The sequence below is a fragment of the Eumetopias jubatus genome, unplaced genomic scaffold (assembly GCF_037043125.1).
Source record: "Eumetopias jubatus isolate StellerSeaLion01/CBP00866 unplaced genomic scaffold, mEumJub1_p1.0 scaffold_6, whole genome shotgun sequence".
NCBI lineage: Eukaryota > Metazoa > Chordata > Mammalia > Carnivora > Otariidae > Eumetopias > Eumetopias jubatus.
The window spans coordinates 48280856-48305129 of NW_028274812.1; the positions used below are offsets into that span (position 1 = coordinate 48280856).

Here is a 24274-nt window from a genome sequence, read left to right on the forward strand (position 1 = left end):
TGGTCTGTTTTCCCACGTTCCTTCCCTTCTTTCTCCCAAGGACTTAGTTTTATGTTTAGTGTTCAGTATTTTCCTGTATTCAACTTGTAGGGTGTTATAGATAATTTTAATTATACTAGAATCAAAATGTCAAATTCTAATCTTAGAAAAACAGATTCTAATTGACTAAGATTGCCCTTAGCACTTTCTTATCAAGGAATTGTTCCCTATGCAAATCTTTGATAACCTTTCTCTAAAAGGACTCAAGTTCTGAACCTCCACCTTGACCTAGCCTTTCTGTTTCAGACTTAACATCTTCATCAACCTCTCTGCTTCTACTAGTGGGTTAAAGGCTACCAATAGTTGAGACAGAGCTAACCTCAGTTTGATCAGGTCTTACATTTTTTTTAAAGCGAGGCAGTGTGAGTACAGTAATTTTTGCTGCTTTTTCATAACATCTTGAACTCGAGAGCACATCCCCACATTGTAAGGTAGAGATACTTAATTTTTAGGGGGAGCAAGGCCACACCTGACTTCTGTGCCCACCACTGTAGGCCTTTTGGTCTTAATCTCAGAAAATCTCAGCTGGCTGTCTCCCTCAGTTTGTGTCCAGCAACAGCAGTGGTGCAGTGAAGGAAACACATATCTAAATACACACATACACAGAGTTCATGAAGTTTCTCCTAGCAGAGCAAAATGCCACCTAAGGGATGCATTTGGAAGAGGAGGGGATGAAGAGGAGACTCCAAAAAAATTTTTTTTTTAACTGCAGTATAATTGACATATTACATATATACATATTATATTAATTTCAGATGTAAAACATGATTCAACATTTGTATGTATTATGAATGGTCATCACAATAAGTCTAGTTAACATCAATCACCATACATAGTTACAACTTTGTTTTTCTTGTGGTGGGCCCTTTTAAGATTTACTCTCTCAGCAACTTTCAAATATGCAATACAATATTATTAACGATAGTTGTCATGCTCTATACCCGCATAACTATTTCACTTTATTTCTTGTAGATGGGGTCTTTCTATTTTTTAATTTTTATTCAGTTTATTTAAACTAAAAAGCCACAACAGTTTACCCATTTCTCCCACCCTCTGTTCCTAGCTTCTTACAACCCTCATCTGTTCTCTGTATCTATGAGTTTGTGTTTTATTTTTATTTTTTGATTCTGTATAAAAGAGAGATCATATGGCACTTGTCTTTGTCTGACATTTCAGTTTTCTCTTAGCGTAATGCCCTTGAGGTCTATCCGTGTTGCTGTAAATGGCAGGATTTTATTCTTTTGTTATGGATGAGTAATATTCTCTTTTATTTTATTTATTTATTTTTTAAAGATTTTATTTATTTATTTGACAGAGAGAGAGACAGATGAGAGAGAGAGGAAATACAGCAGAGGGAGTGGGAGAGGGAGAAGCAGGCTTCCTGCTGAGCAGGGAGCCCGGTACAGGGCTCTATCCGAGGACCCTGGGATCATGACCTGAGCTGAAGGCAGACGCTTAACGACTGAGCACCCCGAATAATATTCCCTTTTAATGCATGAATAATATTCACATTTTCTTTATTCATTCATCTATCAATGAACACTTAGGTTGTTTCCATATATTGCTATTGTAAGTAATGCTTCAGCGAACATGGAGGTGCATATATCTTTTCAAATTGTGTTTTCATTTTCTTAGGATAAATACCCAAAAGTGAAATTGCTCCATCCTTGCCAACACTTGCTATTTCTTGTCTTTTTCATAATAGATGTTCTAGTAAGTGTGAGGTGACATCTCATTGTGGTTTTGATTTGCATTTGCCTGATGATTAATGATATTAAGAATCTTTTTGTGTGTTTGTTGGCCATCTGTTTGTCTTCTTTGGAAAAATGTCTATTCAGATGGTTTGCCCATTTTTTAATTAGGTCGTTTTTTTTGTGATTGAGTTGTCAGTTCTTCATATATTTTGGATAGTAGCCCCTTATTGGATATTTGATTTGCAATCATTTTCTCCCTTTCAGTAGGTTGCCTTTGCTGTGCTGAAGCTTTTTAGTTTGATGTAGTCCTACTTGCTTGTTTTTGCTTTTGGTGTCAGATTTAAAAAGTCATTGCCAAGACCGATGTCAAGGAGCTTACCGCCTATGTTTTCTTCTAGAGTTTTATGACTTCAGGTCTTACATTCAAGTCTTTAAATCCATTTTGAGTTAATTTTTGTGTATGGTGTAAGATAGGGGTCCAATTTCACTCTGTTGCATGTGACTCCAGTTTCCCAGTATCATTTATTGAAGAGACTATCCTTTCCTCATTGTGTATTCTTGGCTCCTTTCTTATAAATTAATTGGCTATATGTGCATGAGTTTCTTTCTGGGCTCACTCTTCTCCTCCATTGATCTGTGTGTCTGTTTTTATGCCAATACTGTACTGTTTTGATTGCTATATCTTTGTAATATAGTTAGAAATCAGGGAGTGTGATGCCTCCAGCTTCATTCTTTTCTCTCAAGATTGCTTTGGCTCTTCAGGTGAGACTGTCAATTTTTAACTCTAGAAGCCTGAAAGTATGTCTCAAGTTATAGTCAGTAATATTTCCACATGGCACACAGACATTTATTGAGTATCCATCCACTGGGTGTTAAGTCAGGGGGCTGGGTTCTTGGTGGGAGATGTACAAAGCTAAATGGGGTGCTTGTCAAATTCAGTTTCTAGAAGTTGGGCTCCCCCCAGTCCTAAATGCCTCATAATTCAAGTACCATTAAATGCATAATCCAGGCCAAACTTGCCAAGTTCAGTCTTGAATAGCACCTGATTCCCACCTGAAACTGTAAATAGTCTCAGGTTTACTCAGAACTTGGCTTTCATACAGATACCTCAAGTTCCAGGCTCAATGAAAGATGAGTAAGCTGTGGGGATGCTCTCAGCATTTCAAGCCTGAGCTTAGAAAAGTAATGAAATGGACATCCAGACAAGGACTGTCAATTGAGAACACTTCATATCACGCTCCAAACTGAAAGTGATTGAAAGAAGACTTTTCCTCCTTTCTTTCCTCCCCCCTCCCTCCCTCCCTTCCTTTCTTATAAAAGCTATAAATATTCGTATAATCTGTTGGAGTTTCTAGAAGAATAACTTCCTGCCCCCGGTACTGTGCACTTTCTTTATTAATCAGAGTGAGACTATGAAGTGTGAAGTACACCTTGTGTACTTGTGAGACAGCCCAAGAAATCACTCAGAATGTCTCCACTTTGTGAATTACTTTTACAAGTGACAATTTAGAAGCGCACAATCCCAGGCTACGCTAAAGTAAGGTACTATCCCCAATTCAGCAGTTATTTTTAACAAGACCTCAATGCTCTCTTTACAGCTCTCAGTTGAGCACTCTTGCAAACTCATGCTGTCATTCCAAACTTTTCTACCAAGTTTCTGCTGCCAGGAGCTGTTGAAGACTTTGCTAAAACTTTCTTTAAGATACTATGTGTTTTCCCTCTGATGAGTGATTTAATCTGATTTATTAAAGGAAATCATTCTTTGAGAATGATTTAGTATCTTAACAGTAATCCTTTGTCATTTTAACTTGCTTTTTAAATAAAAGAATTTTACCTTTATTGTAATTTCCCTTTTTTTAAAACTTAATATTTGTTCTAATCTTAACTTAGGGACAGAAGTTCAATCTCTTCCATTTATTTGAACATTTGGGGGTGGGTGGGTATAATTAAAAGGAAAGAGTTTCATGAAACATGGTCATAGAGGGGGAAAACAGTCTTAATGAGAGTAAATACGACTTGACCCATTTCAAAGTCCTTATTTAAAACTCTTCAAATTTTACTTCCTTCAGGAAACCTCCCCAATTACATGAAGTAAGGAGTTGAAGGAAAAGGTAAAAATAATCTTTCTAAAATTACCTTTAAGAGTCTTCCTATTTCACTCATGACTTATAGGTATATATTTTAAGAGCAATAAATTATTCATTTTTTTTTTAGCATAGTGTTTAAGCTTTTGAAAGTCAAATATGTAAGTTTTAATCTTGAATATAGAACCCAATGCAATTTAGTTGGCCTTTATACTTAAAGTACCAAACAAGGTCTTAACTGTTCTTCTTTTTACATTGTAAGAACTCCACGTCTTACATTGATCTTGGTGACTCAGACTAATGATCAGGCATTCCCGTAAACAAATAACAACAAAGCAGATAGAACAAATCCATCTTGAGGACTGAAGCAGTAGAATGGGTAATCATATTAACTCTTGGTCCATGGCAAGTCTATGCATGTTCACAAGGAAAATCCATTTCCTTGTTCATTCATTCATTCAGTTAGAATTTTTTTGCAAGCTTTTTTTTGTATAGCAATAGTCATTCCAGATCAGGGGTTGTTAGACTATGACCTGCAGGCCAAATCTGGACAGCTGCCTGTTTTTGCATGGCTCATGAGCTAAGAATGGTTTTTACATTTTTAAATGGTTAAAAAAAATAAAAAGAATAATATTTTATGAAACATCAAAATTATATTAAATTCAAATTTTGGTGTTCAGAAATAAAATTTCAATGGAACACACACATGCATCAATTACCTGTTGTCTATGGCTGCCTTCATGCTTCTAAACCAGAGCTGAGTAGTTGCAACAAATGCTATACGGCCTGCAAAGTCTGAAACATTTACTACCTGGCATTTTACAGAAAAAGTTTGCTGATCACTGTTCTGGACACTGGGAATTCAACAATGAACATAATAGGAAAAAAATTCTGTATTTATGAAATTACATTCTAATAGGAACATAAGAAAAATGAATGAACAAGATAATTTCAGGCCTTTGAATGTATTACAAAGAAAATGCAACCGAACAATGTGAATAGAGGGTGAAGATGGTTAATTTAGGAGGTCTTTGTGGCAGTGGGGATGAAAGCCGAATGACAAGAAATCAGCCATGAAGAATCTGGAAACAGAAAGTTCCAGTCAGAGAGAACAGCAAGCAGAGGGTCTGAGCAACAAGGAAGCAGGATTGTATCACAGAGGGATGGGGACAGTAGCAGGAGGGGAGATCTGACAGGGACCTAGAATTAGGCAGGGGCAGGGTCACAAAAGGCCGCTTAGGATGAGGCAAGTTTGTATTTTTCTCTATGGGCAAAGAGAATTACCTGAAAGTTTTTATGCCGAGGAATGATATGATCTGAATTAATTTTAGAAAGATCAATTTGACAATTGTGTGGAAAAGAGATTCTTATGGAAGTCAAAATGGATGCCATGGTTAGAGGCTGTTTTAATCAACCCAGTGAGAGCTGATGGTGGCTTGCATTAGGGGGGCAGCTAGAGAGATGGGAGAAATTGGAGAGATTTAGAATCTAGATTGGAGGTGAGCTGTCAAGGCTGCTGTGGGGGAAGATGGAGGAAAGAGAAAAATCGTTGTGGATTACACTTGGGTTTTTGGCTAAACTGGCCATTTCCTAATGATACTGTACTCAAAACTACTGAAATATATGAACTTATGTCTCAAATAGGACTTTCTGTTCCATGAATAAACACTTGTTTTCTACTAGAAGTGTAGTTATGCATATACCTTAGTGTTTTACTCATTTTTTTCCTTTCCCGTCTTTCCTGAATGTAGAAAATGATTGACATCATCCACTAAAGTCATATTAACTAGAAGGACAGATGGAGAGCTTTAAACTGAAGTCCCTGTGTGGACATCTTCCTACAGAGACTGGGGAAGAAGTGCAATGGCCATGGAAGACCAGCCTAGCACCACCTGTGACCTTTGCCTTACATAGGTGATCTTTTGTTCATTTGTAGGTAATAGGGCAATGAACAATCAGATTTCCTTGTGACATTCTCACTATTGCTCTTAATTCCAACAGATACCTGTAACACTGATTCACTTATAACCTGTATTTTCCCAGGCTGTAGAAATGTTATATTTGCAGAAAGAAAACACATTCCTTCCAGTTTTGTCAGCATGACCAAACATTGATGATGTGTACCTGCAAAAAATTATTGTGCAAAAATTGGGGATGTGATCTTAACCAACATTATCATTAAAAAGATGAAATGAAGGAACAAAAAGACCTTTCCTAGATTTTTTTTCAATCTCCTATAAAAAGGAAACCAGAACTTTAAGTTTGTGCACAGATGATCCTTCTAGGTACACTAATGACTTAGGAAGATGACATGACTTTAAATAGTTTCAGTCACTGAGATGGTTGAAAAAATGAACTGGGTGATAGGAAGGTTGTAGTAATCAGCATGAGATTCCTCAGCATGTGAGGAATACACACACACACACGCACACACTGGTGACTCTTTGAGTCCCTACTTGAGCAGTTGGCTGGGTTATGACAGCCTTTCCTGAGACAGGAAACCCCGAAGGGAAACCACTTGGTTGATGAAGGGAATGAACTTCGTTTCGGACCTATGTTGAGTCTGGATTGCTCATGTGTCTCCACTTAAAGACACTCAAGAGAGAATTGGAGATATATGGACTGGGAGCTCATAGAAGAGATGGAGATTAAAGATTTGGGATGATTTTGGAATCTTGGGAATAAATAAGATAGCCCAGAGAAAATGCAAAGAGTGAAAAAGCTAATATTTACTCTCTAAGGGGTAGGATAAGAAGAGAAACTTGTAAAGAAGATTGAAAAGGAGGAAGCAGAAGGTAAGTAGTAAACCACTGGTGTGGGGAGCCATAAAGCCACGAAGAATATTTTCAAGAGTGATCAACAGTTTCAAAGCCTGAAGAAAAAGCAAGTGCTAAAATAACTGAAAATAATCACTGAATTTATTTATATATAGACTTTGGTGATCCTGATGAAGGCCATCCTGGTAGAATCATGGCAGAGAAAACTAGATAACAGTGGATTAAGGAGTATGAGTGGCAAGTGAGAGAGCAAAATGGGTATAGTCAAGTTTTTCAAGAAGGTTGACAATGAAAAGTAGAAGAGGAGATATTTGATTCAAAGGATGTTAGAAAGAGGAAGATCCTCCTTCCCAGTCATAAGATTCGAGTTTGTTTAAATACTGATGAGAAGGAGTAAGAAAGAGAGAAGGTTGATATGTAAGAGAGAGAGGAATTAATTACAGATCAGTGTCCCAGACAACACTGGGGATGAAATTTACAGTACATGTTGAGGGATTGGCTTTATATAAAACGATAGATTATCCAATTTTTCCAGTATGAGAAAAGAAAAGGAGGTTTGAAAACAAAAGTTGATTTGATAGAAGTTAAGAAGTTCTCTTATGATGACTTCTATTTTCTCAGTGGAGTAGGAGGAAAGGTTCTCAGATGGAAATGCAAGGTAAAGTGTAACTGTCAGACTCGAGGGGGTTGGAGAGAGCTTGAAGCAGTGTGAAAAGTGGAAGCAACGCTAAGGAATTTTGGTCAACTCCTTGACAGCCAAGTTGGGGAGCCCAGCTGAGAGTGGTGATCACAGATTTATGATGGTGAAATGCCCAATTGTTACTTCTCACCAGCACCACGCAACACTGAACCAGACCCGCTAAGTTGCATGGAAAAAGTAAACAGTTGAGTTCACCTAGTGCTGGGGTTTTGCCAAGCAGACGCTATGGAAAGAGAGTGGGGCAGGGGAATCCAGAGCATTGGTAAGAGAGAAGTCAGAATGTTCAACCACAAAATCTAAGCAGGGTAATTATGGCAGTAAAGACAGAGAGGGCTGTTAGGCAAGGAAAGAGTACTAGGGGACTGGAGGTCCTGATGAGCTCCAAGCACTCATTTTAGATCCAGTATACGTTTGATGAACACTCAGTTGATAGTATGGGTATATAGATGCCCATTTCCAAGTGCAAACACCAAAATCACTGGACTCTCATCTGTACATCCATTTCTCCATTACCAACACCACTACTCGAACTGAGGGGGTCAGTTTATTGAATCAGAATATGTCATCCTGCCTTTAAACCTTTTGTCATAATAATATCCAGTGTTAATGCCTATTCCACTCCCTTTTGTCTACTCAAATCTTACCCATCTTTTAATGTTTAGCTCTGGCTTTCACAAAACGTCCTGCTGAAAAAAAGCATAAAGGAAAAACAAAATCCTCTGACATTTACAGAGCACCTATTATGTTCCAGGAAATGTACTGTTCTGATTCAGTCTGGGCATTGGAACACTCATCTTCTTTTTGAATGTGAATTGTCTTTATTGTCTTTAGCACTATGTGGCAGTCCTTTCAGTTTACTTGTATCAAGAGACTTTTTTCGGTCTATGTCTTAATTTCATATTTTCTTGATGGCTTAATTATGTTGTATTTTCCATAGCACCTTTTGGAATGGATCGAACATAGAGACCTAAGCTCATAAATCAAGAATATGAAAATACAGATGACAGACTAAAGAGTATGGAAAAAGGAAAAGAAATATGAGTTCCAGTTGTTGGTCTTTGTATGAGCTAGGGATTAGAAAGAAATGGAGAAATATTGTCCTAATGTCCCAAAATTATTAACCTGCCTTCTAAAAGTGAGTAATTTACTGCTGTTTCAGTGGACTCAGACCTGATATTTGTTATGGAATGTCTTACAGTCAATTCTGCATGACTCTTTCACTTGAAAAACAGTCAATAATGGGTAGAGACACAGATTTCTCTTTATTAGTTGTGTTTCCATATATTTATGAGTTGACAATACAGTAAAATATAGTTGAGTATTTATTTTAAAAAAACTGTATAATTCAGGTAGTTTTACATTAAAATTTTTGTACTGTTGAGTAAAAATAGTATTTAAAGTTAGCTAAAACTTTAAAAGACTTGACCCATGTAAAATACACTGGTGTTTATAAGTCAGATATGAATGCCAATAGTTCAAATTTCAGCAGCAGTAGAGTAAAGTTTTGGAGTTAAATCAACTGGAATTGGCTCATTAAAGGTATTTTGTGGCATCTCGTTGAGAAATGGTGTGAATTTTTCTTTAATGAATCATCAGAACTTTCTTCACTTCCTCTTCCAAATTCTCCTCCTACTTGATTTTAAGGAGGTTTATAATATTTTTACATTCAAAAGCTAAACTTCACTTAAAGGCTTTGCCAACATGATGTTCATTTCATAGACAAATTAATTCAAGCACAGACAAGTTATACTTGTCTGAGTTCCTGCAGAAAGTTTTTGCCGGAACCAGCAATAGAACTGGAGTTTCCTATTTGCAAATGAGGTAACTATTTTAGAACACTCTCTGCTGTATGTTTAGTGGGTAAAGACTGTCAAACTTGTTATACAAGACGAATGGATCAAGGCTTTTTTTTCCTCCCCTTTTTACAACATCACCTTTTGTATGGAGATCTTCAGTTTCTTCATTAACCTCAATTAAGTTTACTAAAGGAGTGTTGATTTTAGTGAAAATGTACAAAATATTTCAGTATTTTGAATGCTTAGCAAGCTCTTACCATGGGAAAGGGGGGCTTTTTCTCTTATAAATTTACAGTGACAGATATATCATTAAGATGACAAGACCTAGGCCATTTTATAATTCATATGTGTATAGTACTCTGATCCCTGGATATACCATAGCAGTGGAGTCGAGGTTTTCATACACTTTATTGTGCTTTCTAAAGGTAAGGTTATTTTCACTTGTTAAGATAGAAATGTATGCATATTATAGAAAAATTAGAAAACACAGACATATAAATCGAAGAAAAATAAAATACATTACTCTGAGTTAAACTCTTTGGACACTTAGGTGAGTATAGTTCCATACCCACCCCGCTTCTCTATGTAGATGTTTATGGATATATGTATCTCCCTCACATCATATATACAAATTTTTTACTTGCTTGTATACTTAGTAATTACCTTTACATGCCATTATGTACCAATAGCTATATTTTATATCTTCACTTTATTTTTAGCAACTGTGTAATATACTTTTATGTAGGTACATTCCAACTTATTTAACCAGTTTCTATTATTGGACATTTGATGGTTTCTAACATTTTGTTATTACAATCAGCACAGTGGTATACGTCCTTTTCTGTATGTCTTCCTGCACTTTCTTAATTATTTCCCGAGGCTAAAATTTCCAGAGGAATAACTAGGCCAAAGTTTGGGGCATTTGAAAATCTGATAATTACTAGCTAAATTGTTCTCCAGAAGGTCATATAATTTACACACTGACCAAATAAATATGTGAATGCCTCTCTCCTCTCACTAACAGAAATTAAACTATGAATTTTCATCATCTCATTCTGATTAATACAGTAACTGTGAGATAGCAGAACAGATTAGAAAAATTGCTAATGGTCACACATCTAGAAAGTAACAAGGGTGGGTGTCAAGTTTTCTGAACAGCCATCCCACATATTTCTTTTATATTACACATTTCTTGCCATCTTGCTGTTGATGGTGGCAATTCCAAGAAAGCCGTCAGGAAAGAACCTGAATGGGAATTCTAGCACGCCACATCCTGACTCATGCCTGTGTGACTAGCAGTGCCCTGGCCTCCAGCCATTGGACTGTGGTGGCACAATTTTCGTGTTCTGAGAAAAGTCTGTGCTGTCAGACTGCTTGTCCAGGCGGGCCCTGAAGCCAATCGAAAAGGGAGGAGGAACGAAACATTTGAGGGTCACCAAATTATAGACTTTGTAACGTGGCCCTAAAACCTTTTGAGTCTTGCCCTATATTATGATTGAAATAATCCAGGCCTTCCATCTGATCTGAGGGTTTTTAATTGGTGGGTTTATTTATTTCTTTTTAATTGTAAGATTCATACAAACAGAATCCTGTTTTTGTTTTCATGTATACAAACACTCAAGTATCCAGGTTCTCATAAGTGAAACAAAAGAAGAGGTGGTGAAGGAGAAATTGCCTTTTGGATAGAAAGATGTAAAAGTGGGATTTTTTTTCTTGGTATTATATGGTTAGGTAAATATTTAACTCAAGTTTAAAGAAAGAAAAAGAGCAATAATGAGTTCAGTGATGTGTTTGCAAAGTAGTAAAAACTATTTGGCTATAGAATCATATAGAAAACCGTTACTGCAAAGGGGCAAGTGATATTGATGAGAGATTAATAAGCCCGTGGGACTAGTAGGCACTGTGGAAGTAATAAGATGACCAGTTACAAGCTCTGTCTTCAGGAGTGTCTCATGGTGTAGTGACAAGAAGGAAGCTTTCCTGACCACGAGTTTTGGCTTGGTTCAGTTGTTCTCTTCTGTGCTACAGTCTTGCTCTGTTCTCCTGTCATCAAACCTACATCATAAATTGAAGTCATCTATTCACTTGTCTGTTGTGCCCGTTGGACAAGGAGCTCCCTGAGGGCAGGAACTGGGCTCTGCTGTGTACTGTGCTCACCATGAGAGGCTGCATAGAAGAGAGACTGTGGGAACTTAATAGACAGAACCAAATTATAATATAGGAAACATTGCATCATATTTTATCATTTTGGGGCAGTAATTATGTTTTGGTTATTATATTCTCTGCCTCTCAACAATATTGGGCTATCCTCTTTAAATTGATTAAATAGATTTATATTACTTTTATAAATTTCAGTTTTTATTAATTTTTCAAACTTAGGCAAATTATTTAATCCATGACCTCAATTTTTCTCATCTTCAAAGGAAGGGTGTTAGACTAGACCAATAATTCTCAACTGATGTTGGTGAGACCAATCCTGGTATTCAGAGATGGGGTAAGATATGTTAGACTATTCATTAAAATATTTGTGGTTTGAAAAAACATTCTCAATATCATTATATAATTTTATATTTGGAAAAGAAAATGAAAGGTACTTTATTTCTGTAATACTAAACAGTAGAAAAAAAGCCCTGGAAAATGTTGACTCCCAGGTTTCACAGAGGTTGGGGGCCAACTATTTTTTGGGAGGGGGATTAGAATCTCTAGGGCAGGTGTGGAAGGGACCATAATTTACATTATTTTATGTTTTTCAATGAGTTCAATAAAGGTGAGAGATACTGCATTAATCTGAAGAAACTCTAATCATCTAGGATTTCATCATGGCTGACATATACCTTGTTTTTCTTTGGATTTATTGAAAAGTTCAGTCTCCCCCCGCCTTTTTTTTTTAACTTACCGTATTTTGAAGAAAGGCAAAACTATAGGTTACATTAAGACAAGGCTCAGAAAAATAAAGAAGATAAGAAAAAGAGTTAGACTGAGTTACTGAAGTATCAATGTGTAGAGTTTTTGTTACTCGTTACTTCATGGACTTGCCCACGTGTTTAAGGGCCAGGCTGATAGTTTAATTTAATTTAATTTAATTTAAGTTTACTTTTTTGAGAGAGTTGAAATACAGCATAGCATGTTTGGGTGATTGGTTGCTGCCTTTTTGAGGGACTAGAGGCTGTGTTCTCATGGTGCTTGGGGTCTGTACTTACAGGAATTTTTTAAGGGTTAACTCTCTGCTGTTTGGTGTCTGAATGACTTCATACAATAAAACGCTTCCAGGTTATACAACTTGCATGATTTCCATATGCCTTTCCCGTCATGAGTAATCCATAACCACAACAAAAATATAAAATGATTTGAAATGCCCAATACAAATTTTTTAAAAACTAGATTGAAATGTCACCCCATTATAGGAGGATACACAATTCACTTCCTGCGATATCCTCTTCTCTGGGGCTCCCCTCGCCTGGCTCGTGGTGGAGACAGCTGTGCTGTTTATATTCTGTAACTGTTGGACACCTGCTCCATGCTCTTCAATCTCTCTGGTACCTCGATGACGTGGCCACACTCCTGTTGCCCCACGAGTCAAGTGAGCCATGACATTTTTCACATTAGTTAAAGGCCAACCTGGGCTACTTTTACTCTCTGTTTTGCCTGTGTGTATATCAGATATACAGAAGCAGAAACCATTTGTCCTGTTTTGTGGTATTTTTAGCTTTGATTCCAAACTACTACATAGTTTTAGACTAAGTTAGGGCATTGTTAAATTTTAAGCATAGTTTACAGATTTAGAGTTAGCAAGTCTAAAGTTTGATTTTTAGACTTAATCTTTAGTACTTTAAGTACTAACTCTTAGTTCAGAAGCCCAGTTCTTCTGAAGAGCAGATGTCAAGGAGGGATTAGATGGGCAAAGGGGAAATACTTTTGAAGGAAAAAAGGGGTTGGGGACATGAATAGTCAAGAAGAAGCTTCAGGAGAGAAGAGAGGATTGGGCTGGAAGCAGCCTCAGACCCCAGTGCAGTTCTGAGAAAGTCTCAGCAATGTCAGTGGGGATCCCTGAGCTCCTCGAGCTCACTTCCCATCAGAGGAGTCCTCTGTCAGGCAGAAGTGGCCCAGACTTACTCCTCCTACTGTATTCTCATTGTCTGGAGCAGCCAATGGGAAGGAGACCTAACATGAATGCTGCAGTGGGTCCAAAGTTATGGCAGTTTGAGGTTGTCAGACAGCTATGTTCCCTGCAGCAGGTACTCTGGAAGGGAGAATTGAAAGGGGTAACTCCATGGCCACCGAAGTGCCTAACCGTGTGACCTTAAATCCTCAGGATTCTCAGCAGAACTTTCCAAAGCTTATGGGCATTTTTCCCTCTGTTCTCCACTCCCATCTCCAGCCAAACTCATGGTGATTCATTCCATTCTTAGATTCTCAGTCTCAGTTCCTTCAGAACCAGTTTAGATGAGGAAGCTACACCTTTGGAGGCTCACTGTTGTTTGGTATTTATTTTCTAGCCAATACAACCACTCCTTTAAAAAAATATCCTAATTCTACATGCATTTCAGGGATGAAATTCCTAGCACTGTGGAAAAACACAGAGGACACAAGATAAATAAGACATGGACCCATACCCTAGAGAGGTATGTATGTACATATTAGCAGAAATTTTAATAATGTGATAAACCAGAGGAACAGACTGGACACAGAAGGGGTCTATCTTGACCAGCCTGGGCAAAGTCTGAGCAGAGTCTTCAAGGACAAATACAACTTACTCAGACAAAAAATGCAGTCAGAGGCAAGTCTAGGCAGAAGCAAGAAAGTACGTACTATAAAAAAATGGAGTGTTCCTGGAAGATAAAGGGTCAGGCTTAGAGGTAGGCAGGATCCAGATTTATGCTTGGGAACTTGTACTTGATGGTGTTAGCCATGGTCACAGGTGCTTTTTACAGGTGTGGCAGAGGCTTTGGGTGGGTACGACTCGAGAACAGTAGGAAGCCAATGCCTATTGGATATTTATTTCCATTCATTCATTGATATTTTTTGTAATAGGATAGGAATCTTGGGGAAAGATCGACTTACACTCAAAAGACGTGGGTTCCAATCTCAGCATCATGGCTCACCATAGTTTAGACCAGTCACATATTCCAGAAACAGAAGTTTCTGTTATTTATAAATGGGAAATGACACTTGGCCTGACCCCTATGGAAATACCGCAAGGATCAAATGAGCTGAGACAAGACTCTCTGAACACACTTTGCAAACTTTCAGCCTGTAAAAATTAAGGGACTGTTATCATGTACTGCTCAGGAAATAACAGCACCTGGGAAAAACCACAGAGTGTGGTTTTGTAAGAAGTTGCTCAGCCTTCAAGGGAGAAAATGCCTGGCTCAACATTGGCCAAGAGGAACAGGTCTGGGAAATTACGACATGAGGTAAAGCAAATGGGGTTTCTGTTTTGTTTCTGGAGATCACGGGTTCTTAATTGTCATTCTCATTGTTTACCCTTCCTCACCACAAGTGGTTCTGAAATGAGAGGAAGTTCGGTCAGGGAGTACTAATAAGGCAGAGGAGATGGTTCAAACTTACTTGATGTAACAGATAGAAACTAAACCACTTTAATGTGGGGAAGGTAGTAGGCTAGACATTGGGTATGTGAGTGGGCATTCGTCTTAAGGATGAGAAACAAGTTCAGCTTTACCAGAAAACTTTCCAACTTTCTAGGAGTACTGTGGGATCCCTGTTTTCTCATATTTCCAGGGAGAAATAGTGCATATTATCAGATAAATAATATTTGCCCTTTTACTGCTTTTCTGGAAAAAAAAAATCCTTCCCTTACTAGCTTTGTTGAGGATTACTTTAATTCTCAGGGAAAAAACTACTAAAAATATAATCAATACATTCATTGTTGGTGAGACCCAGAGGTGAGGCCTTATACATAGATTATCAATACATGTATAAAGATATGGAAAATCTCCATTTAAAGAATCCCATTATAGAGACCATTCCTAGAATGGCATCATTTTCCTAAAAAAGTTATCTATTCCATGAAGAAAAAAAATTTTATAGAGGAATCAGCCTAGAAATACTGGTGTGTCAGTTTAGACAACTGGTTGATTCACAAAAGGGACTTGCTGGCAAAAATGTTATTTTCTTTTGAGTCCTTGTATGTTAGGTTGATCCTTGCCATCTTAAAAAACCCAAACCAAAACAAAAAACGAAGGGACTTTTTAAAATTTATCATATGTCCTCTGAGAGACATGGACTTTTGGAAAAGAATTCCCTGAAGGAGATGGTTGCTGATATTAGAGATTGATTCACTCAATACCAGCACCAGTCACTTCTGGCTTTTTTAAATGAAGTTTTGGAAGGCAGAAAGAGAAAAGCCATTGGAGTTTAATTTTGAGGACCAACCTGGCTCTGACATGCAAACACAAGTATTCATTTTCTTTTCCTGTGTAACAAATTACACAGATTTGGTGGCTTAAAATAACATCATTTGTTGGCTCACAGTTTCTGCAGATCAGAAGTATGGGCAGGGGGTAGCTGGATCCTCTGCTCAGGGCTTCACAAGGCTGAAATGATGTTGGCCAGCGCTATACTTTCATCAGGGTTCTCTTCCAAGCTCACACCCTGGTTGTTGGCAGAATTCAGTTGCCTGTAGTTGTAGGAGTGAGCTCCTTGTTCTCTTGCTGGGGTCATTCACTGCTGGTAGAGGCTCCTTGCCATTCTCTGCCCCAGGGCGCTGTCTACAACATGGTAGTTTGCTTCTTTAAGGCCGCCAACAGGAGAGGGTCTCTGGCTTCCAATTTCTGACTTCCTTGAAGGGCTCAATTTAATTAGGTCCGACCCACCCAAGATAACTCCCTCTGGACTAATTTCCAGTCAATTGACTGGAGATTTTAATTACATTTGCAAGATCCCTTTTTGTCCTATAATAATAGGTAATCATGGAAATGATAGCCCATCATATTCACAAGTTCTGCTCACACTTAAGGAAAGGGTATTGTACTGGGCATTTACATCAGGGAGCAGGACTCTTGGGGGCCATCTCAGAATCCTGCCTACCTTTATGTTCCATTTAGAGGCAGAAGTAATCAAGATGAAGGAGTGTTCACATGGCAGGGAGATTGCACCTTTCAGCAAGCCCAGTGGCTAAGAATGGTGCTTCCAGGGTAGCATGAGTAGGGTTTTTTCCTGTTTCCTAGTGCCGCATGTGCCAAGCCATGGGCAGCAATGGAGGTGTTTTTGCTAGAACAACTGGTGTGGTTGAGCACTTTTTTCTGGCCCACTTTTTCCTGCATTTTCCTTGGTAGTATTCAAGACTGGTTCTTTGGTCCTCCTATAGATGGTATAAGCTAATGGTAATAATAAGTCCCTTTCTGCTTGAACTAGCTCTAGTGGGTACTTTTACTTGCAACATAAAGCCTTGATTGATACAACAGGCTCATAAATGACCTCTTTATATAGCCATTAAATGTGTATAATTCTGCATTGCCTTTATAGATTCATAGTACTGAAAGCAGGAAGAACACTTCTAGTTCTTCAGCTTTTTTCAACTATATTCTACAGAACACTTGCAGTAGAGTCCAGGATATGAACACTTTTTTGGGGGGGAGAAAGTGTTCAATAGTCCTGCCAGCTTGGGATTCACTAGATACTTCTGGAGTTCATAATGCTCATTAGCATAGCTAAGCCTCAGGGAGATCCTATAGGAAAAAACAAACACACAGAAACCAAAAAACAAACCAAAACCCCAAAACTTCTCTGAATCCAAACAAGGGTTCCCAAACCAAGGCCCAGAAAAATTAAATAAGTTACGAAAGTCTACCAGTGCATTAGTGGTAGAGTGAAGGCTTAAAACTAAGCTCCCTAAACTTTCTAAGTTCCAAAAACATTAAACTTATTCCTTACTCCCTACATCCCTGAGAGGTAAGCTTCAATGAATACAAATAACTTCATGAGAAAGTAAAAAATAATATGTAAGTAGTTCCGGCAAATATATTAATGACGTCTCCATGGGACCTGTGGTGTCTCTTTGAGAAGCTTGGAATCCCAGTCATGTCTACTCACACACCACTCAGCAGAGGAGACTGCCCAGAGAGTGGACCCAGGGCGGATGTATCCCTAACCTCGCTGTTATCCACAGCTTAGCATTTCCTGGGTGTAAAGCCAAAGGCTCTTAGACCACAGGAAAAAGGAGCTTGTGAAATTAGTCTCCAGGACATTTTGAGAACTGTAGTATAGTTATCTTCCAGGCAGACATTTTGGACTTAAGGCTTCATAGAAAATGAATCATTTAAAAATAAGTCCAAAAATAAAATAATAAAAAACCCACCACAAACTACTCAGGTCACTACAAAAGGCAATACTGATCATGTATATAATAGAAACCTGATTCTTGGATCAGAACACTGGCAAGCGCATGCTTGTCCTGAATTCCGTAATGTAAATCACATCCCGCACATCCGACCAAGACAGAAGAGGTTCCAAGAGGTGCATATTTTCAGCATGAAAACAAGGAGCCATTAGTGTTGCAAGCACGGCGCATGGTCAGCTGGTTGGCCTGACCCACCTCGGCACTTATTGCTCCCCAAGGCCACATGGGTACGCCTTGCAGAGGCTGGGGTGGGTGTGGGCGTGCTGAAGTCGCTTCACAAGCTGAATCTCCACTTCGCTGTTCTTGGAGGGAACTAAGACTAAATAATCTGGACCCCACCACTCTTTTATTATTGGGAAATAGTCCCCCCCCCCCCCCAAGGCGGAGGGGCAGAATCACAAGTGTTTAGACTTTGTGCACTCTGTCCCGGTGCTTCACCATCCCCCCCCAGCCCTTCCCGGGCCCCAACCTTCCCCACCTCATAGTTTTTTCTTCCTTTTTGAGGCAGCTGCATTTCAAAAAGAACTGGTGCACTCCTTGAAAACACAAACCAAACCCAGCAAACTATCGTCATGGCAAAGTTTCATAGCCACTCAGACTCTTAAAAAATAAGAGAGGAATGTCATTTAGTCATAAAGGGACTCAAACCACGACATATACCCACCACAATCCCCTGGGAGCATTTCCACACATGTGCATATTCTCTGGGGTTTAGGGTATCTCCCAGAGCTCCCACTAAGGCATGACTGGGGCAGCACCCTGTGTAAGGCTCTGGGCTTTGTAGGGTTGCATTTATTGTGCTGGAGCCATCAGGAAAATGTAACTTAGGAATTTTTCTTTTAATAGTCTAAGGCAATTTCATTCTTCTTACATGCCTGGTGGTCAGTAGCCATCCTCTGGCCTTTTTGGTCCCACAGTTGAGCCCCCACCCAAATGCTTTCACACCAAAACTGTCAGCTCAGTAGAAGTTGGCTGTGTGGATTCTCTTGAGGACTATAAGGGGTCTTGTTTCTTTTAACAAACTATTGAAGTAAGCATCCCAGAAATGGGATATATTTCAGCTTATTTTTTTTAAAGATTTTTTTTTTTAATTTATTTGGGGGAGCGGGGAGAAAGCATGAGCAGGGGGAGGGGCAGAAGGAGAAGCAGGCTCCCCGCTGAACAAGGAGCCAAGGCAGGCTGGATTCCAGGACCCTGGGATCATGACCTGAGCTGAAGGCAGACGCTTAACTGCCTGAGCCACCCAGGTGCCCCCTGTATTTCAGCTTCTCTTATGTTAAAAAATGCTGTTTGGGGACAGTAAGTTTTCCAGGCTTGAGGTGCGGCAGGATGACCATATTTCCATTCCTCCTCTTTCTTTTATCTAACAGCCTGAATTTGTTTCAATCTACCAAACCAAAATAAAATTGCTTCCTTTAAAATTCTTGATTTCCTATAATCTGAGGAACAAAAAGAAGATGCGTTAGAGGTTCCCAGTAGAATGAATAAGTATTTTCCCCATCGCTACTGCAACCAGGGATTTCAGTTCAAACTCCAGGAAGGAGACAAGAGATGTTGAGAGTGTGGATAAATTTCCTGAATTATTTTTTCTTCTTTTATCCGGCTGTAACTTTAAATGACTGTCTTCCTGGTCCAAAGCAGGCGTGAGGCCTAAGGATTTCAAATGAGTATACAAACAATTTTATCTGATCCAGTAATGGACATATTTTCGATAAGTGAATGGGGAGAGCTGATATCCCCATTTCAAAGGAGCCGGCATGGGCCGGAGAGAGTTGGCTAGCAGGAACTTTCAGGAAAACACTCATAAAGTGCACTGTTAGGTCTCAGTGGGTGCCTCGGGGCTGTACTTTGGACTCTTCACTGCTGGTCTAACAGGTGAGGCCCCAGATGCAAATATTTGGTTTGACCCCTTTCTTACTGTCAACACTACAGCCCTTAGCATGATGGAAAGTATAGAATTTATGGCTGTTTGCACAGACATTATCAAAATAATTGTAAATTCTTTTTTCTTGTTATTTCTGAAAGATTACTAGCCTCGCTGGTATTCGAGGGAAGGGGTTTGGTGAAGGTAGGTGATTAGAGGGTTAAAGAATGACAAATGTCAACAGTACAAATGGATTCCAGGGCTCGGCGTTAAATTCAGACACAAAGTTAGAGCATGGAACAGTGGCCCAGTGAATTCAAAGTTCATATCAACACAGGAAAGGCAACTCTCCAGAGAACACAGAAGAGTTGCCTTAGCTCCCCACTTTGCCTGTGTAGATGCCGCCTTCATGTTCTATCCACATGAGTATGTCTGAATCTGGAAGTCGATTTGTTGAGAGGCAGTAGCGAGGTAGGGAGTGAAGAAAGAAGACAAAGTAGGGAAAACTTGGCAAAATGTCCATGTGAGGGAAAATAAAGAGCAAAGCCCTAAAACAAACTAATAAACCAAACAATATAAACACTGAATTAAATACATGTGAAACAACAAAATTCCATTTGAAGCAGTGTGATTCTTGTAGCATAGAAACAGTGAGGTTGAAGACTTGGGTAGACACCTTCAAGTCTAGTTCATACTTAGGTGTCGAAGTATATCTGCAAATGTAGATTTCCCTGTGAATTAGAAAGCTGGAGGATAGGACAGAAAGTTTAATACATAAAATTAATCAATTCTGCAGTCTTCTTGGGTGCTAGCTTAGATTATGCTGTAGAAAAAAAAAAAACAGGCAAATATTTTGTATATCATTTGAATTCGGAGCGTGTAACATTTTGACCTGGCCTGTTCTGGAAATCATGGACTGAGGTGTGCCCCTTTAGAAGAGAACGGATCAGAATATTTGATTAATGGTTTGGGGAGGTGGGAAGGCCTATTGTACTCCCATCTCTATTCCTGTGCAGCTGAAATTGATTAAAACAAAAACTTATTCCAAATTTATAAGTTCAAAAAAATTATTCAAACTGCAAGAAGGCAAGCGTTAAGAGGTAGATTTGGAGATCCGTGTTGAAAGATAGCTATGGGCTTCACTCCTGACCTTGCTCTCTGTTCGGGAATTGGGATCATTTAAAGGTAGCCCTTGTACCTGGCTTGGCCTGTAGTATACCCCTGCCTGGGTCTACAGAGAGGTGGGTCACTGTGCACAGAAGTGTCAAACCAGAAAAATATTTTTCCCCCTTGGGAAATGGATTCTAATTATGTTATGAAAATGAGTGCCAATATTTGTCTTTTGTGTTTCTCAGTGGTTGGGCATAGGCACAGACTTTGAATAACAAGTTAAAATTTAATTATGGACTGAACAAACTGTTTTGAATATTTAAAGGGCAGACATCAAAAATCATGTAGAATCATTAAGAAACCATAGCTGCCTGTCCAGGGTGTACAATGTACTAAAAGGGAAAAGAAAAAAACATAGCTCTAAGTTGTATTTACAGTAATCTGGGAAATAAAGTAAAAAGGCGATGCCCAAGGTTTCTGTTTGTTTTTTCTTCCCGTGTCTCTTTTATCTTAAATCTAACAAATGACTGAATGGATTTGTCCAGAGGCAGTGACAAAGTGGGGAGTGAGAAGGAAGTGTAGAAAAGCTGGCAAGGAATCAGCAAAAGGAAAAACAAAAAGGAAAGTCATAATGAACAAGCTGAACTACACACATTTAAAATAATAAAACTGCATCCAAGTTGATGTGAATACTGAAGAACCCAGTGAAATCAAAGTTGCAGGCCTAACTTGTTTTGCTTAAGTATAGAAATTAGTTAAAGTGCAAATGATCTGACATGCTCTCTGAACTCTAGTCGAATTCTTAATTTTATGTCAGTTTTAGCTCTTGTTTAGTTTAATAAATATTAATTGAGCACCTGCTGTGCTCCAAACACAGCCAGAAACTGAGGACCGCATGCGAGCACAGGAGGAATTACAGTGTAGCTGGGAAGATGGCAAGGAAGCAGACACTTTGGCTACAATAAAACAGGAGGCTATAAGATAAAAACATATAACAGAAATGATTGCTAATTAAAAAAAAATTCTTGTTTAAGTCCAATTTAAAAGATGTAAATGACCACATACAGGATGAACTAGGACTCTGGAAACAGCAAAAGATAGTCATGAGTTCTGAAGGACTCTGCCCGTCTGCAACTGAGCAAATTATTTGTAAAAGATTCATTATGTATAAAATACAGGCATTAAAAATACATACATCATACAGGGGCGCCCGGGTGGCTCAGTCAGTTAAGCGGCTGCCTTCAGCTCAGGTCATGGTCCCGGGGTCCTGGGATCGAGCCCTGCATCAGGCTCCCTGCTCAGCAGGAAGCCTGCTTCTCCCTCTCCCACTCCCCCTGCTTGTGTTCTCTCTCTTGCTGTGTCTCTCTCTGTGAAATAAATAAATAAAAATCTTAAAGCAAATACATACATCGTACAGTAATTTTGAATTTCAACCACTGCTACATATTAATAATTTTATCATATTCAGTTATTAGTTATTGAACCAATACTATTTTGCCATATTTACGGAAAACCATGGAAAATAATTAGATCCAAGCAGATCATAGAATGTTTTAACTTTAAATACTGTGGTTTTATGAAATAGATGTTTAGTCTTCCAAAATATCCAGATGTTTGGCTTTTGCAGGAAAAATTATTGCCTGTGTTTTTCTCTTCTCATTCAGATGTTTTGACATTATATAGACTCTAATGTTTTTGTTGTCAAGATGTGATTAGAACCTTCTAAATTACTGTCCAGTGTTATTTATGCCCACATTAGTTCTGACATCACGCATTTAATAGTCACTTCAGAGTTTTTACAATTTTAGTATTGTATAAAATTTGATGCCAGAGCCTTTATCACAGATGTGTTCAATAAGAAAATGCTTACGAGAAATTCTCATCCATATATTAGTCATCTCCCATCAATGTGCTTCTTCCTGATACAGTTAATCTCTGTCTCCTTCGGGCCGTACAGTTAAAGTGCCTTTGGCAAGGTCATTGCCATCCTGATTTCATTAAGAATTAGGATGTGACAAAGTCTGGCCCCGTACTCAGCCTCACTCATCAACTCCTCTCACAGACAGTGGACTTGCTTTCGCCTTCCCCGAGCACCTCCAGGTATGGTTGGGTCTTTCCTCGTCCCAACCGACCACAATCTCAAGGGCCTCCCCCAACACTGTTACCAGCCTCAGGGCCCAGCTCCTTTGCTTTCTGTTTTTCTTTTTTTAATCTGAGCATCCTTCTCACATCAGTCTTTATGTCCAAAGATTTATCATGTAGTGTTCTTTTTCAGGTTCTGTAGAAAACGCACCCATATCTCCCAAATTTGTTAACTTGATTTCATTCTCCCGAACTGTTACAGACTCATTTTGTCTGAGAAAAACTTTTGGAGTCTTTCTTGTCCCTTTGGTCTGACTCATCGGTGGAATCTCCCTGTCTTTCCTTGCCTTCGTGTTAGAGTCTGGTGGAAGCCCACCAGGAATTTTCATAACTTCTTGTGGACTCTGAGGCTTACAAAAGTGTTCGGCTTACTTCCTCATTTCAGTGATCACTGAACTAACCCAACAAAGAACCAAAATTTCGAGTGGCTGCCATTAGAATGGTTTCTAAACCAAAGTCTGAATGGTGCTGTTTGTCCTTCAGAGATCTTATTCACCACTTTCCCCCAGCATCTCCCCCTTTCAGATCAATAGCCTTTCTAGTTTCCCTTTGCATCTTCCTTCTCTACCGTGTTATCAATCACCAAATTTTCAATCCTCTTAGCACTTTCATTGGTCATGGGACCCTTCCCCAAGGCCACACTAAGAGGTTAACGGTAGTTTGGTGGGTTTCCCTGCCAAGGAGTCTTTTAAAAAACAAATACAGACTTTTTTTAGATGGAAAGAGAAGTGAACACACCTTTAAAGGAAAAGTGAGGCGAACGACCAATACTCTCCTTCTGTGTAGAAGAATTTTGTGCATGGGAGCATCTAGATGGAGAGTGCATGTAAGGGCGTTAGTGGTTTCCTATCCTCAGCTAATACCCCATACCCGGGCCTGTATTTTTTTTTTTTAATTGGTTGTGCCAAATATTTCCTTGTGCTTCCGACAGCACTCTTTATCTGAAAACTCAAGCAATTGCCATGCCCAAGCATCTCTGCTCAGCCCCGTTTCTTCCCCTAGCACTCCCTAAAGATCTGGGTTTGAGTTCTGTAGACAGAGCCCTTGACCCTGCATTGCATAAGTGCCCTGGAGGGAGAGATGTTCTCTCCCCTTCACATAACCTTGCTCTCTTCTAGAGAAACAGCTCTGCAAGATTACACACACTTGAGGGAGAGCAACATTACTGAGGAGATGATATGTAGCTGTTCCCTTAAAATCCAACGGGCGGTGATCCAAAAACATTTGGAGAAATAGAAGTAACTTGGTATGAACCAGCCAACCAGTGGCCTAAATTCTTTTGCTTGATGAAATCTTCTGAGTGCATCGTTCAATTGCCTTAAGACCAATCATGTTATTAATGGGCTATTTAGGATTTTAACAAGATTATTTAGAGACTCAAAACCTTTCTGAGCTCTTTTAATAGATGAGTTCTGTCGTGACAGGCAAACTGTAAGGTCAGTGATCCCAAAGTAAGGTGCACATATCCCTTGATTTATTGAGGTATGGGGGAAATAATTTAAAATAAATAAATGTATCTTTAAATATCATTTTTAAAAATTCATTTTTTGTGAATGCTTTATATTATTCATAATATATTAGTTGGCAACACAGTTATGTAATCTGTAGGTAAAAACAGATATATTGGGGTAATATTTTTTTAATGATAAGTAGGGGAGATTAAATAAGGTGAAACTTGCTGATTAGGTAGCATCTTGCCTGTAATACCC

At 38.8% G+C, this 24274-nt stretch overlaps 1 long non-coding RNA gene across 2 annotated transcripts in view; it reads left to right on the plus strand.

The window, feature by feature from the left end:
- Positions 1 to 9033: 9033 nt before the first annotated feature.
- Positions 9034 to 24274, plus strand: part of LOC114209880 (uncharacterized) — a 30483-nt gene continuing 15242 nt past the window's right edge. Inside the window, exon 1 of one of the 2 annotated variants that reach the window (XR_015768314.1) lies at positions 9034 to 9115. This is a non-coding gene — a long non-coding RNA (uncharacterized LOC114209880). Of the gene's footprint in view, positions 9116 to 14354; positions 14505 to 24274 lie in introns of those variants that run through there. The other variant, XR_003609444.2, reaches the window with a different exon arrangement.